The sequence below is a fragment of the Mus musculus genome, chromosome 2 (assembly GCF_000001635.26).
Source record: "Mus musculus strain C57BL/6J chromosome 2, GRCm38.p6 C57BL/6J".
Classification (NCBI taxonomy): Eukaryota; Metazoa; Chordata; class Mammalia; order Rodentia; family Muridae; genus Mus; species Mus musculus.
In genome coordinates, this window is record NC_000068.7 from 108,890,661 (window position 1) to 108,905,881 (window position 15,221).

Below are 15,221 nucleotides of genomic sequence, written 5' to 3' on the forward strand. Positions count from 1 at the left end.
ACTTACTAACTTAGCCTTTGTAGAAGTGAGGAATCTTCATTAAACACAAGTCCATCAAATGGCTCTCAGATACAAAACATTGGACCAGAGCTAAGTATTTTGGAAGCACCAGACCAGATATTTCTGTTTTCATCCCAACATTGTAATAACAAGTCTTAATATTTAAGACATACAGGGCTGGTTTGAGAGCTAATGAAAGTAGTGGATCATCTCTCTGAGGGAAATGCAAATGTTCTAACAAATGCAAATGGTTCTAACAGAAAGAAGTTTGTCTAGAATTTAGAATTTAGCAACATTCAATATACAACAAGTGCATGGAGCTACCTGGTGTCTATCCATGTTTACCTTGGGTCAATGGTTAAAACCTTTTCTGTTCTGATAGCATAATAGTGATGTTCATAGTGACGGAAGAGGATAATTCTTTAGAGGAGATTTTTTTGATATAAATCTCACTGTCTAGATGTTAATATTGAAATAAACCCAACGTTACCTCAATATATTATCTCTAACATAATTTTCAAATTGTTCAAGTATAGTGGTTCTCAACCTTCCTAATGCTGTGACACTTTAATACAATTTCTCCCATTGTGGTGACCCCTAAGCTTAAAATTATTTCATTGCTACTGCATAACTGTAATTTTTCTGCTGTCATGAATTGTAATGTAAATATCTGATATGCAGAAAATCTGATATGCATCCCCAAAGGGGTCAGGACCTACAAGTTAAAAATCATTGACTCAAAACCCAGACACTATTGCAGATGCCAAGAAGTGCTTGCTGACAGGAGCCTGATACAGCTGTCTCCTGAGAGGCTCTGCCTGATCCTGACCAATACAGATGCGGATGCTCAGAGCCAACCAACCATCTGACTGAACACAGGAACCCCAATGGAGGAGTTAGGGGAAGGACTGAAGGTGCTGAAGGGGCTTTATCTGGCATCAGTGGGAGGGGAGGCCCTTGTTCCTATGAAGGTTTGATGCCCCAGTGTAGAGGAATGCTAGGAAGGTGAGGTGGGAGTGGGTGGTGGGAGGGATAGCACCCTCATAGAAGCAGGAGAAGGGGGGATGGAATAGAGGATTTGCAGAGGGGAAACCAGGAAAGGGGATAACATTTGAAATGTAAATAAACAAAATATCCAATTAAAAACTATTTGCTACTTCTGTTCTTTTGTTTTAAAAGGGTCATGTTGGGCTGCCTCTCCTCCTGTACTTCCTTGATGTTTGATTATAGATATGAGCATGGAAAGTCTAAATCTCAGGAAGTCAACAGTTTTCAGTGGCCCTTGAAGTGGCTCTGGCTGTTAAAGATTGTCCAGTTCCCAAACTGTTTTTTTTTTTTTTCTCAGATTATGTCCACAGACATTCCTGTCCATGGAATTGAAAGGTCATGTCTCCCTGTAAGAATGATGTGGCTATCTTATTGCTCAAACCCAGACATTCCTTTCTGAGGACCTAGGAGTGAGCTTGGAATTGGCTTAAAATCTGCCAAACAATAAAACTGTGTGGTGGCGCCAGGCACCCCTGTAAAGGACTGCTCCATAAATATTCATAGACCATGACAAGGACCAGGATGGGCTCTTCCCACAAATCTGACTTTGTTTTTCACAGAGCTGCCCAGATGTACCACATGAATTGGGAACTAGAACATATAACCAAGGTGGTGTGCTGGACCACCTACATGATTTCTTTATGCTTTTTTTTTCTTTCTCTCTCCTGCAATCTGAGAGATTTTGGCTTTCATTTTGTTGTTGGTCCAATAGCAAAAGACCCTCTCAATCAGCACCCCCACCACCACCTACTCACTCTCAGTCAATAGGGAACCACTTAACTACATAAGCATTAACTAATTTGAAGTTTGCTTTTCATCCGGCACTAATAGGAAAAAAGGAATGTGTTTGTGTTTGCAAGTTTTCCATGTGTGTTAAGTAAAGATTGTTTGCTCAAGTTTGCAGTTTGGAAGAGAAGGAAAACACAAGGCCTATGCCTCATCTTGTCCCTTGGAGGTAAGCAGGCGAGCCATTGTTCTTAGAGCAGCTGAGACTTGTGCACTGAGGAACAACTGGAGTCTCATCTCTGAGGTTTCCCAAAAATTTCCCCACAGACTTAGCATTGTCAACCACCGTGGTGGGCTGTTTCTTCTTCACCTTTTATTCCTTATTTATTGCTCAAACCAAATGGCAATGGCAGATGAGGATGGAAAGATTAGCAAGAAGGAGTGAAATATAAGAGTAAAAGCATTGAACAAAAAGAAAAGGCGTCCCCTCTCCTAGAGCCCAGAGTGCCTTCCATCACCCAGCAAAGCTGGACCAAGAACAAAACTGTTTTTATAAGCAAACAGAGAAGTGAAATAATGACTCACCCAAAGATCCAGAGTGAATGCCTGCCCCTCAGACAAAGTAAATAATGCCAAGTAATTCTTTGTAGGTAAAACAGAATCCAAAACCATGTGAGAAAATGTCTTTGAAGGTTAAAATTTTGGGTGTTTAGCCTTGAAACAAATGCTAGAAGGATCAAAACATGGACTTATCTTTTGTAATCTCAACGGGGGGATAATATCTATGGAGTGAATCTCCATCCTTAATTGAACAACAGTTAGACTACTTATGCTGGCACTGAGCAGGGTCTAGTAAGTACTTAGTTGTCATTCTTGGTTCCACTAAATGTGGAACAGGGAGTGTCTCATGTGTTTTTCTTTATACTGTCTTGTCATGACAGACTAGCAACTGTTATTCTTGACTTGGTCATAACTTTGGGACATTCACAAATAAAAGGTAACTATAAAGAGGAAAACATTCCATGTCTCTTGTCACTGAGAAGGAATCTGTGGTCTTCAAGGTGGACTGTAGGACTCAATCCCAGATTAATAGTATGTACCTTGTTTATTATTCAGCTATATGGCCTATATTTTGTCCCTCAAAGCTGCTGTTTAAGCACGTTTAGAAACTTTAATTTCCTCCAAATAATTTTGTTAATTTGGGCTTCTTTGAGTTTCCTGTGGCACTCGGTCATCCTGTCAATTCTCTTACCCTATCTTTTCCCTCTTCTGACTCCTACTTCTCTATCCAGACATAATTCAGAGGTCATCAGTCAGTCTAGGAAGTCATTCTTAGTACGCTAACCCACTTCCTCACATGGAACTAGGTACCAGAGCCATCACAACACCCAAATAGTTGGTATCTAGGATTAAAACTAAGTTAGGATCCAGGCTCCCCAGCTCTTTGCCAGACCATTATCTCTTCCAGAGCCATACTAGACGAAATCCTTAAGTATGTACAACTTTGATGAAATCTTACTCATCAACCCTTAGAAAAAGACTTGTTTTTCAATTATGCGTACTTGTGTGCCTGCGTGTTGGTATGTGCATATGAGTACATATGCTTCTCAATTCTAGGGCATAGAATGCCCGGGAGCTGGAGTTACAGGCATTCATGAGATGCCTCACCTGGGAGCTCTGAACAGCACTGTGGTCCTTGACAAGAGCAGTACTCACTCTTCACTGTTCAGCCATCTCCCCACTTCCTCTCTTAGGAACCAGCATTATATCTCAAATGTAGTGTATGCTTAATAAATTATCACCAGGATTTCTTTCAAGCTGATGTTCAGATATTCTGTGGGAGAAACAGATTAATATCTACCAAAATGTGTGTTACTCACTTAGTGATGTTGAAAGATGGCTGGAAAATCTTCTTAGTTAGGCAGTACATTTAGTTAGAGTACATTTTCTTAGAGAGCAAGTTTCCAGAACACCTTGCAGCGATTGTAGCCATGTCATTATTTTTTAAATCAATGACATGTAAGTTTTAAAAGTATTTGTCTTATCTGATTTAAAGCTTTATGGAAACTGCTACAACTTCTCTACATTCTTTTATTCAAGAACAGCAAGTGCTGACTCAATATTGTTAACAAATGCACCCCAAAGCAAGGAACAGTAAACTTACAAATGTAACCAACTTCAATGACTTCATTATCATGCCCTGCATCCACAAACAGTAAGCCTGATTATACCCTTCCTTCTTTCCCGTGCTTTCTTCTTGTGTTTTGTGACAGCAGCAAACAAAGTAATGTAATACAGAAAGCTCCATGCAGCCAGCAGGAGCTGAGACCAACCTCAGGCATGTAAGACAACAGAGCATAATATTGTGGATGGCTGTATCCCTTAATAATACATAGAGGAAAACTATTAACACGAACCGGGATCACTTGCTTCTATTTGCTATATAGGTACAAATTATACTCCATTAGGGCACTAAGACTTAGACGTATCTATTAGTTAAGTGAGCATTTCCCTTTCTAACATCACTCTAGTATAAAAATAAAATACTTGAATATTAAATATGTAAAGTAAAAGAGTCATTGAGAAGGACTTAAGAGACCCTGATATAATATTTGCCTGATTAATGGTTCCTGAGAAATTCTGACTTTTAGAATCATTTGCTTTCCCTCATCCGTGCATCTTTTGTTCTTGGCCATTCTCTTTTCCTTCTCAACATACCTTGTTAGATGGTCAAATTAAAAAGTGCTAAAATAAGATATATTTTATTCCATATTTTTTTCAAAGTGTACTGCCTTTTCTCACAGGTATAATTGTTTTTTAAGCAATTTACAGGAGTGGCAAGGTGCCATAGATGACCTGATAAAGGAAACTGGCAATATGTCACTCCCAAATGTTTCTCTCCTCCACAACAGAAGCTATTTAGTGATGTGTGGGGACGAGCTTATCCCAAGTTTAGAGTTTATGTCCTTCACAAGGTCTTAATAAAGAAATAAAGAAATAAGCCATAGAGTACAACAAACAAAAAATAGCTTGTAATTATAAAACTGTCTCAGCATCAAACATGCCTGAAATTTGGTGGAGCTGTAATAGTAAATGCGTGTGTGGAAATACCTGAGCAGAGCAAGTTCAAAGGATAACCACACCCTTCATACATCATCATTTTTGCCTTTGGAAATCTAAAGAATCCTAAGCCAGTGACATTTCTTAGCATGCTTTTAGTTGTCATTAATAGCAAATTCAAAATCCAAACAAATCTATTTATGTCAGACAGAGTCTCCATGTAGCATAAGTAGCCTCAGGTATTTGAGACTCTTGCCTCTGCCTCCCAGATACTGCTGGGGTTACAGTATGCATGCTTACCGGCAGTCTAGTGTGCCCACTGTTCTTTTAAACAAAGCAAAATATTTTACTAAAGTGAAATAAGAGCTAGGATGGGATTTCAAAATTACATATGCAGGGCTCTGTCTCCACTTGCTTGAAGCCATCCTATCACTTCCTACCATGCGTAATAAGTTTATATTCAACTGAATTCCCTTGTGGCTGCAGAAGATACACAATGTACATCTGTATATCACCTCACATAAGACAGGTATTCTGATGTTCAGTCAGAGTCAAATAACCCCATGCTCTGATTTCTGGTCTTTGTCATGGGATTTTCATCAGTTAAGACATGGTTCTTGCCTGTCCCTAGTATAATTATTGCACCACAGAGGATGAAAGCATGCCAGCTAGCCTTTGCTATTTATGACACACTACATCTGCATACTAACCAGAGAACATGAGGAATGGAGTGAATGTAGGAAGACAATCATAATGTTCATCCCACTAAGTAAATTCAACAAGTATTCTCTAGAGTCTGGCCGAGGACGGTCAACAGATGTGCACTTGGACTTCATAATGGTATTTTATCTCACCAACTCACCAGACTACTCTTCAGCAATGTAGAAAATGAATCCCACATCACCACTGAGGAAACCTAGAACTAGGGAATAAAACCATTTGCCCAAGCTATTGCTGCTGATGCTGATAATGATAATAATGATGCTAAAGATGCCAACACAGCTCAACCTGACTCAATCCCTTGTACTCACTCATTACCAAGCAGTCTTTTACTCCTTAGATGAACCAGAGTCAGAGTATGTTACTCACCACAGTCTGGACTCTAAGTAAGGAGAAACTCTAGTCTTAATCAAGGCCCATCTGACCAACGCTCTGGTCAGCTTTCTTACATGCAATGTTTACTGTGAATGTTGAACTTGTAGAATATAAATATAAACAATGCGTAGGAAATCCATATGATTGTTTTACTTCCTAAGACAGAAGAAATGTATGTATGCGAACATGTTGAATGTGTCTGTGCAGTTTTTTCCTCTAAAAAGATGACAAACATTGCCTGCCTGAGGTCTTTTTAAATATAAAAAAGATACTGCAAAAATCTATACCATCTAGCCTACATACACACACACACAAACACACATTCCTGTGTGCCTTAGAAAATCATCTCAAACTTGTTAGATAACATGACACACTACCCCCCTAACATTCATATTCAAGTTGGTGTGCTGATAGAAACTTAACACTGGTTTACCAATTAAAGGACATTGAGATTATATACTCAGAAACCTTCTCTAGTTCTTAACTGCATCAACTTCAATGGTCTGGGAAATAGCATGAATGTTCATTGTACACAAGTATAAGATTAAGGACAGGAGATGAGACTGACATAATTCTGAAATTGCTACTTGGGGCTCTCAATTTAATTTGACAGTGAATCACTAACTCCTCTGAATCTCCATCTCTTATATATAAAATTGCAACAATATTCCATACTCTGTGTTGCTGTCATAAAGACAAAGTCTGATTGTGGAAAGCACTAAAAATGCTCATTGCTTCTATTACTATCATAAATGTTAATTTTTATTGCTGTCATGATTGTCAATTAAAATTAGCATTTTACTCAAGTAAGTAAATCCACTCTGTCCCTTCCCTGTTGGACATTAGTCTTATAGGACTTTTACCTACTTAATGGACAGCCTTTGGAATCTAAATTTTAATTTAGATAAAGATTCATTTCCCTCTTTCATATAAAAGAAAAATAAACAAACATATGCAAAATATATTTTTTAATATCTTGACTATTTACTTTCAGATTTATGCTATTTTTCGCTGTGCTCAAAGTTTATAACCCATCTCTTTTTTGTTACCTAAAATAGAAGATCTTTTTTTAAAAATTTCCTTTAGTAATTACTTTTGACACTAAAACCAAGAAATAGCAGTTCACACCTTGTAAAGAAAATACCATCCTGTTATTGTCAATAGAGATGGGGTTTTGCTAGGCTTAACCTGTAGTTTCGGTCTGCACTGTGCTCGGATATTGCTTCCCAAGGGCCCCAGAGTTAATGAAATATGTTGCAATCCTAATATCCACTTAAGAAAATTGAATGTGGCCATCCAGGAAAATCACTCTGTTGTCATAGTAACTCCTTTACTACTTAGGTCATAAAGAATAGGAAAAAAATTGGCAGTGAATGCTACAACTTAAAATAAAGTTGTGGGGGAAATGAGGCAGATACAAATTAAGAACTTAATAAGACATGAAGGAAAACACCTGAAATGGAGTGGGTTCCCCATGGCATGTCCTTCCTTGGCAGAAGTAGACATATAGCTGGAGGTGCTGGTGCAATAGATTCACAGAGTCAAAATATTGGAAGAGCTCTTGGGCGATCTAATTTGAGTCCCTTTGTTTTACAAATAAAGAAACAGAAGCCCAGAATGGTGCAAACAACTCACACAAGCTACAACACCCAGCTATGAACAAGCACAAAAGCAGCAAAGATGTCTCAAGCCCCTCTCCCTCATGCTTTCCTTGCTTGTTATGAGGTCTCTGGGGTGTTCACAAAAGCACCCCCAGAAGACCTTCCAGGATCATTGCTATGACTTGAGTTTCTGCAGTTGTAAAATATTGGCTCAGTTCAACAAGGAGATAAGACAACATTTTACAGTTTTACAAATGGGCAACTTGGAAATAAATTAGAAAAACCTTCTGTTCATGACACACACTGGTTCATGTGAGGTTCCTGACAATCATAGATAGAAGCTGGGTGTGGCTCACTCCTTTAATCCTGGCACTTGGGAGGTAGAGCCAGGTGCATTTCTGAATTCAAGGCCAACCTAGTCTACATAATGAGTAGTAGGCCACTGATACAGCCTGTCTTTAAAAAAAATTCATAAATGGTTTGTAAAATGTCTCTCGCACTAAGGGATTTATTATCCATTTCACAAACCCTAGAACTTAAGACATATGCCAGTTTCTGGCATTACCTAGCAACAGCTGCAACCTTGTTTTAAATGTGTGCTGCTTTGAAGTCTAAGAAAGAATGGGGATTGAAACACAAGTACCAGTTTCATCATATGGAACTATGGAAACTATGTTAGATGGAAACAGCAGCAACAGAAAGAGGAGGAAGAGAAGGATGATAAACAGAGTATTATAGTCCATGGTGTGTATTCTGCCTCCTTTATGCACAGCAGTCAGAAACTGTGTCTCTAGGTCAGCACTGCTATATCATGTCATCTTATCCACAAATTACCAATGTGATTGACCTAACCATATGGAGCTTCTTGATATTTTGTTTGAATCTTTCATGATGAAAAAACATTCTCAATTCCTATTGGTTGCAGAAGATAAATTTGCACATGGTTCTCTAGCCAGCATCTCTAGAAGACCCAAGAAACCATTTGACAATTATTCAGACTTAAACCCATCAGGCCTTGCCAGAGTTAGTGATGGACCATATTTTTGTTATCCATTTATCTGTTGGTGAATATCTAGGCTAATTCCATTTCTAGGCTATGGCAAATGGGCTAGCGGTGTATATGGACAAGTAAGTAACTCTGTAATATGATATAAAGTCCTTTGGGTATATTCCTGTGTGATATAGTTGGAGCATGTGGTAGCTCTCCTTCTAGTTGTTTCAAGAACCTCCACACTGTTTTCTGTAGTAGCTTTACAAGTTTGCACTCCCACTGGGAATGAATACATTTTCTCTTTCCGCTGCACTTAAGCCAACATGTTTTGTCATTTTTGTTAGTTTATTTTGTGTTTGCATGCTTGTTAAAACATAGCCGCTCTTCCTGGAATAAGATGAAATCTTGAAGTGGTTTTAATTTCTATTTGCTAGTTGGCTAAGGGTGTTGACCATTTCAAAAAGGTTTCTCAACCATTTCTTTTTCATCTTTTAACAAATCTCAGTTTGGTTCCATGCCCTCATTTTGACACTTGGTTCTTCTCTTGGTTTTGTAGTTTCTTATATATTCTAAATTGCAACTCTTTGTCAGACGTATGGCTGATAAAGATTTTGTTTTCTAACTCGTCAGGCTGCTGCTGTTCTTTACTATACAGAAATGTTTTCATTTCATGAGGTCTCATATCGAATTTGTCGGTCTTAATACTTGCTCAATCAGTGTCCTGTTCAAAAAGTCCTTTCCTGTGGGGTGAAACAAGAAAGACAGAAAGAAAAAGTGTATGACCTACTTTCTCGTTTCTCAGATTTAGGTTACCAGACCTTATGAATGAGGTCATTGATCCAATTGGAGTTGATCTTTGTGTAGTATAAGAAACAGGAATCTAGTTGTATTCTTCACATGTAGCTAACCACTTTAACTAACACCATATATTAAAAGATGCCATATTTTGTACAAGGTAAATTTTTGCCAGTATTACCCTAATATCAAAATGAGACAAAAATCAAACGTAAATAGAAAATTATAGACCAATTTCTTTCATGAACACAGATGTAAAAATTATCAGTACAATACTTGCAAACTGAATTCAAGAAAACATGAAAAAGATTATCTAGCTACTCAATGTGGACCTAATAGTCTTAATCTTATAAAAGAGATAGTAGTAATTATTTGGGAACTAATTGATAGAGGGGTTACTTTCTGAAAAGAATACCCATAGCTTAGGCATTAGGAACAAAAATTAGTAAAAGGTTTCAGTGCAGCAACTGGCATGATCATTCAACCAAAAGTGTAGGCTACAGACTGGGAAAAAAATCTTGACCAGTTATACATCTGCTAGAAGGCTAATATTTAGAATATTCAAGGAAATAAAAAAAAGAAGACCATGAACACAACAAAAACAGTGAATTTTCAAAAGATAAAATATGAATGGGTGCCAAACATTTTTAAAAATCAGCCTAATTAGCTACCATGAAAATTAAAATTAAAATTATGTTGAGATTTTCTCTTATCTCTGTCAGAATAGTTAACATCAATAAAACAAAAACCAACATATACTGGCAAGGATGTAGGAAAAGAGAACATGCTTTCATTGCTGGTGATTGTGCTAACAGGCATAGCCACAACAGAAAACAGTATACAGCAAGATCCAGATTTATGATTTTTGGGCATATACCCAAAGACTTTATATCATATTATAGAGATATTTAATGACCCATGTTTTATTACCAATCCATTTATAGTAGTCATAAATTGGATACAGCCTAGATGTCCATCAACCGATGAATAGATAATGAAAATATGATACACGTACTCAATGGAATATTATTCAGCAGTTAAGAATAGTGAAATTATGAACTTTGTGGGTAATGGATGGAGCTAAAATAATCATCTAGACTGAGGAAACACAGAACCCAAAAGGCAGACATTGAACGTTTTCTCTTATTTTTAGATATTCCCTTTTATTCACTGGATATGCACATTTCTTTTAGAATACCAAGAGGTTAAGCAACTATATATAACAGTTAGGGGAAAGGAGATCTTCCAAGAAAAAGGGATATAGGACATAGTGTTATAAACAAATAATGTGAACATTAGAATAGTAGGATTACAAAGAGTATTGGATGGAAAGGCAGGGAAGAGAAGGGGATATGGGGAAGGACTAACACTAAAGGCCATGTGAAAACCATATAAAAGCCTGCAACTCTACAAGCTTTCTAAAACACATACATATAAATGCAATGTAAGTGGAGTCACCATATAATTGGGGAGAAAACACTCCAACTAGAAAGTATACACTACCAAATAAAATCCAGGATTTTTACCAGGATTAGGTTAAATCTTTTAGAGTCATTGGTCAAAAGAGCCCCCCAAGCCACCAAACACTACAAGCTGTTGCTATCACTTAACCTCCACAGCCTGATGGTAAGACCCTATTGCTAAACATACCATATGCTTATGGCATAGGTGAAGAACTAACTGGTACTCAACCAGAAACTTCACCCTACAGGAAAGCATTCATAGTACTAGAAGATGCTGTATACACTATCTGAGGAGAAAAGTAATTACTCCAACTACAAACATTGTTAGGTAGAATAGCAAAGTGCTTGCAAAGATATGCCCACTGTTACAACATAAGGGGGACATCCAGAAATCAATGGGGCTGAAATTAACTATGACTCACTACATTGGGGATATGGAACCTGAAGAGGCCACCTCCTATACCCAGTCAGGAACTTCAATGAAGCAATAGCAACATCAACCCACTAACAAAAATTTCAACCCAAAATATTTTCTATCTACAAGAAATGCAGTCATGAAGAATGGAACAGAGAATGAGAGGATGGCCCATCAAAACCGGCCCAGCTTGAGATCCATTCCATGGGCAAGCACCAATCCCTAACACTGCTAATGATACTCTGCTATGTTTGCAGACAGGAGCATGTTGTCCTCTGAGGAGCTCACCCAGCAGCTGACTCAGACAGATACATTCATCCATGGGCCACAAAGGAGATAGGAACTCCACCAAAAGACCAACAGAGTCAATAAACCTGGATCCTTGGGGCTTTCAATGTCTGAACCACCAATCAAAAAACAGACAGGCTGGACCTAGGCCTCCGCACATGTATGTAACAGATGTGCAGTTTGGTCTTCATGTGGATTCCTAACAACTTGAATGGAGACTATCCCAAAACCTGTTGCCTGTACATGGGATATGTTCTAGCTGGGCTGCCTTTCATCTGGTCTCAGAGGGAGAGGAAGTATCTGGCCTCGCAGAGACTTGAAGTGCCAGGGTGGGGGATACCCAGGGTGGGCCCCACCTGCTCAGAGGTAAAGGGGAGTTCTGATGGGGGAAAGTTTAGGGGTGTGTTTAGGAGGGGGCAGTGACCTGGGATGTCTGCACTTTTCTGAAGGAAAATAGAAGAACAGTGCATCTAGAGAAGAGAGAAAAGAACTAGGAGGAATGGAGGAAGGGAGTATGTTGTCATTTATTGTATGAGAGAATAAATAAAAAGAAAAAGGGGAAATGAATAAGTGTTATTTACTGTTCTTTATAGGTAGTTATGTAGGGATTTAAGCTACCAAGTTTATGAGACAAACAAGTGGTGAGACTGAAATTCAAAATCTATTTTGTCTAATTTGCCATCTTATAATTCTCCTATTACATCATAAGAACCTGGATATGAACTAAGTCAAAGACTGAATCGGCATAGTGAACACAAACAACTTCAGCTGGAAGAAACAGGGCAAAGACGGTGTTTTTCATTTTGGTATTTTTGGACTAAGAAACAACACAATGTGGAAGAAAAGCTAGAGCTACTGTTTTTCAGTTATGAGAATGTGGATCTGAGGATGCAAGGGAGGGCTGTCCAGAACTTAAAAGGTAAGGATACTCCACCTGAATAAAGAACATTCTCTTATACCTAGTCCTGCAGACACGTGAAGTGCCAGGGTAGGATGGTACCCAAGGAGGATCTCCCCTTTTCTCAGATGTGTAGGAGAAAGGGGGTGGGGAGAGGCTGTGTGAGAGGAGACTGGGAGGAACGGAGGCTGCAATTGGGATGTGAAGTGAATAAATAAATTAATGGGGAAAAAGAGCATCATCCTTCAGCATCCTTTAGTTTTGCAGCTGGATGCTCACAAACAGGATGGAACATCTGTAGTATTGTTCTCAGTATTCTCCTAATTACCCTAATGTTGATTACTATTCTGTCAAAATTGGTATCACACACACGTATGTGTTTATACACACAATTTCAGGTTGTTGGCAGTGGTGGTTTGTTGTTCACTTATTTTAATTTTTTTTTTCTGTTTTTGCTGTCTGGTTGGATCCATATAGCAGATGATACGGGTTCTTAGCCTTGTTCTATAATGACAATGGAGTGTGTGTGTGTGTATGTGTGTGGGTGTGTGTGTGTGTTTGTCTCTGTGTGTGTGTATGTGTATATTTGTATGCTCTTGCTTTTCTTTAAAGAAACACTAATAAAAACAGAAAATATCTCTGAGCCTAACTTTTTTCAACTATATGATTACATGTGAGATCTGTAGGCTTTTTTAAAAATCATTTTTAGGAATATGATCTATAGTAGGATTTTTTAAAATCTCTCATGATGATTTTCCAAATGGAAAATTTTGTGGGAATATTTGCAAAACTAGTTGAGAATTTGATGAAAGCAACAGAGCATGCATATATATATATATATATATATATATATATATATATATATATATAGTAGTGTTCTCGGTGTTTCTTCAGGTATATATATTTTTAAAATATATATTTTATTTAAAGATATATTTAATTTAAATTTATAATATATATTTAGATTTAAGATACATAAATAGATATAGATGATATAGAGATAGATAGATAGATAGATAGATAGATAGATAGATAGATAGATAGATACCCCCGCCGAGGTAAAAGTCAGAGACTCTTTCCTGATTCCTTCTAAATACTACAGCTATTACCACTACAGGAAAAATCCAAGTCCAGCCAGTTTCCCACCAGGCCCATCTGGACTATTTATACCACAGGTCAACCTCCCCAGCTCTAACTGAATCTGGGAATGGCCCTTCCATTTGTTCAGCTGTAATTAACTCATGTCACGCTACAGGGCTCTTCACTGGGTGGAGCTGAACTGAAAGGCACAGAGCCACTGTCTCCTTGGGGATGCTCTCCAGTGAATGGCAACAGCTCTATATAAGCCAGAGAAAGATACAGCATGCACTCCCTGCATGCGCAGCCTTTAAATGAAAAGTCTCTCCATGGCTGTGTGAGCCTTTGAATGAGCTCACAATAAAAATGTGTGCATAGACCCATGCTTCCTACACACTCTGTTTTATGAGGCCAATCACTGCACTGCAATAATTCTGGCGGTTGCTGTGACTCTGCTGTTTAGCAGGGACCATGAAGAGACATATGCTATGACAACCAATTTGAGGGGATTATTCTCAGTTCAAGTTGTTCTTCAACACACTGGCTAGGCTTTCCAAGAAGATCCTCTTAAGAGATGGCAAACTATTGGTTTGTGGAAATTGTGTGACTATAGGTTTATTTGAATGAGTCATTATTTTCTTAAAACCTAGGATTGCCTTAAAATTTTGAATTCAGAATATATATATATATATATATATATATATATATATATTCCTATTATTGAGGTACTCTTAAAATTATGCAGATCTGACAACTTAGGGAATGTATTTCTATATGGCAATCATCAATTTAAGATGAGTCACAGCTTCTGCTTATAGAAAGAACATGTGGCTATCTAATAAGCCACAGTACTACCAGCCTGAATTTTATGATATCCTTTGTGCTTCAGCCTTAGTAGCCTTCTACAGCTATGAAGAGATGCCATGACCAAGGCAAATTTTATGAAAGAAAGGTTTGAATTAGGGGCTTTAATACAGTTTCAGAGATTTAGTTCATTACCATCATGGTAAGGAGTAATGCACTAGAGTAGTAGCTGGGAGAAGTTACATCCTATTCTGCAGGCTGAAAGAGAACAAGAAAGAGGGAGAGGGAGAGAGAGAGAGAGAGAGAGAGAGAGAGAGAGAGAGAGAGAGAGAGAGAGAGAGAGAGAGAACTGAGACTAGCATGGGCATTTGAAACCTCAAAGCCTACCCTCAGTGACAAATTTCCTGCAACAAGGTCATACCTCCTAGTACCTGCATCCCTTTGAAATTGTTCTAGTCCCTATTAACCAAGCATTTAAATACATGAGCCTATGGAGACCATTCTTACTCAAATTATCCCACTTCCTGGCAACCATAGGCTTGTAGCCATATAAAAATGTGAAAATGCATTCAATCCAATTTTAAAAGTCCCCATTGCATAACACAGAATCTACAGAGTTTAGAAGTACAAAGTTCAAAGTCTCTTTTGAGATTTATGGGCATCTTTTAACACAATGTAAAATCAAAATTAAAAAACAGATTACCTACTTCCAATATTCAATGGTACAGAATAGATGTTATGAAAAGGAGCATAATGAGAAAATGCTAGTGCAAGCAAGACCTAAAATCAGCAGAATGACCTTCAAATTCTGCATTTTCATGTCTGATGTCAAAGTACTCTTTAGATATCCAAATCCTTTCAGCTTTGTTGACTGCAACATACTTCTCTCTCTTGGCGTTTCCAACATCTTGTGGTCTCCAATGAAACCCAGGCTTTATGCTCAGAGTTTCACATAATGGCT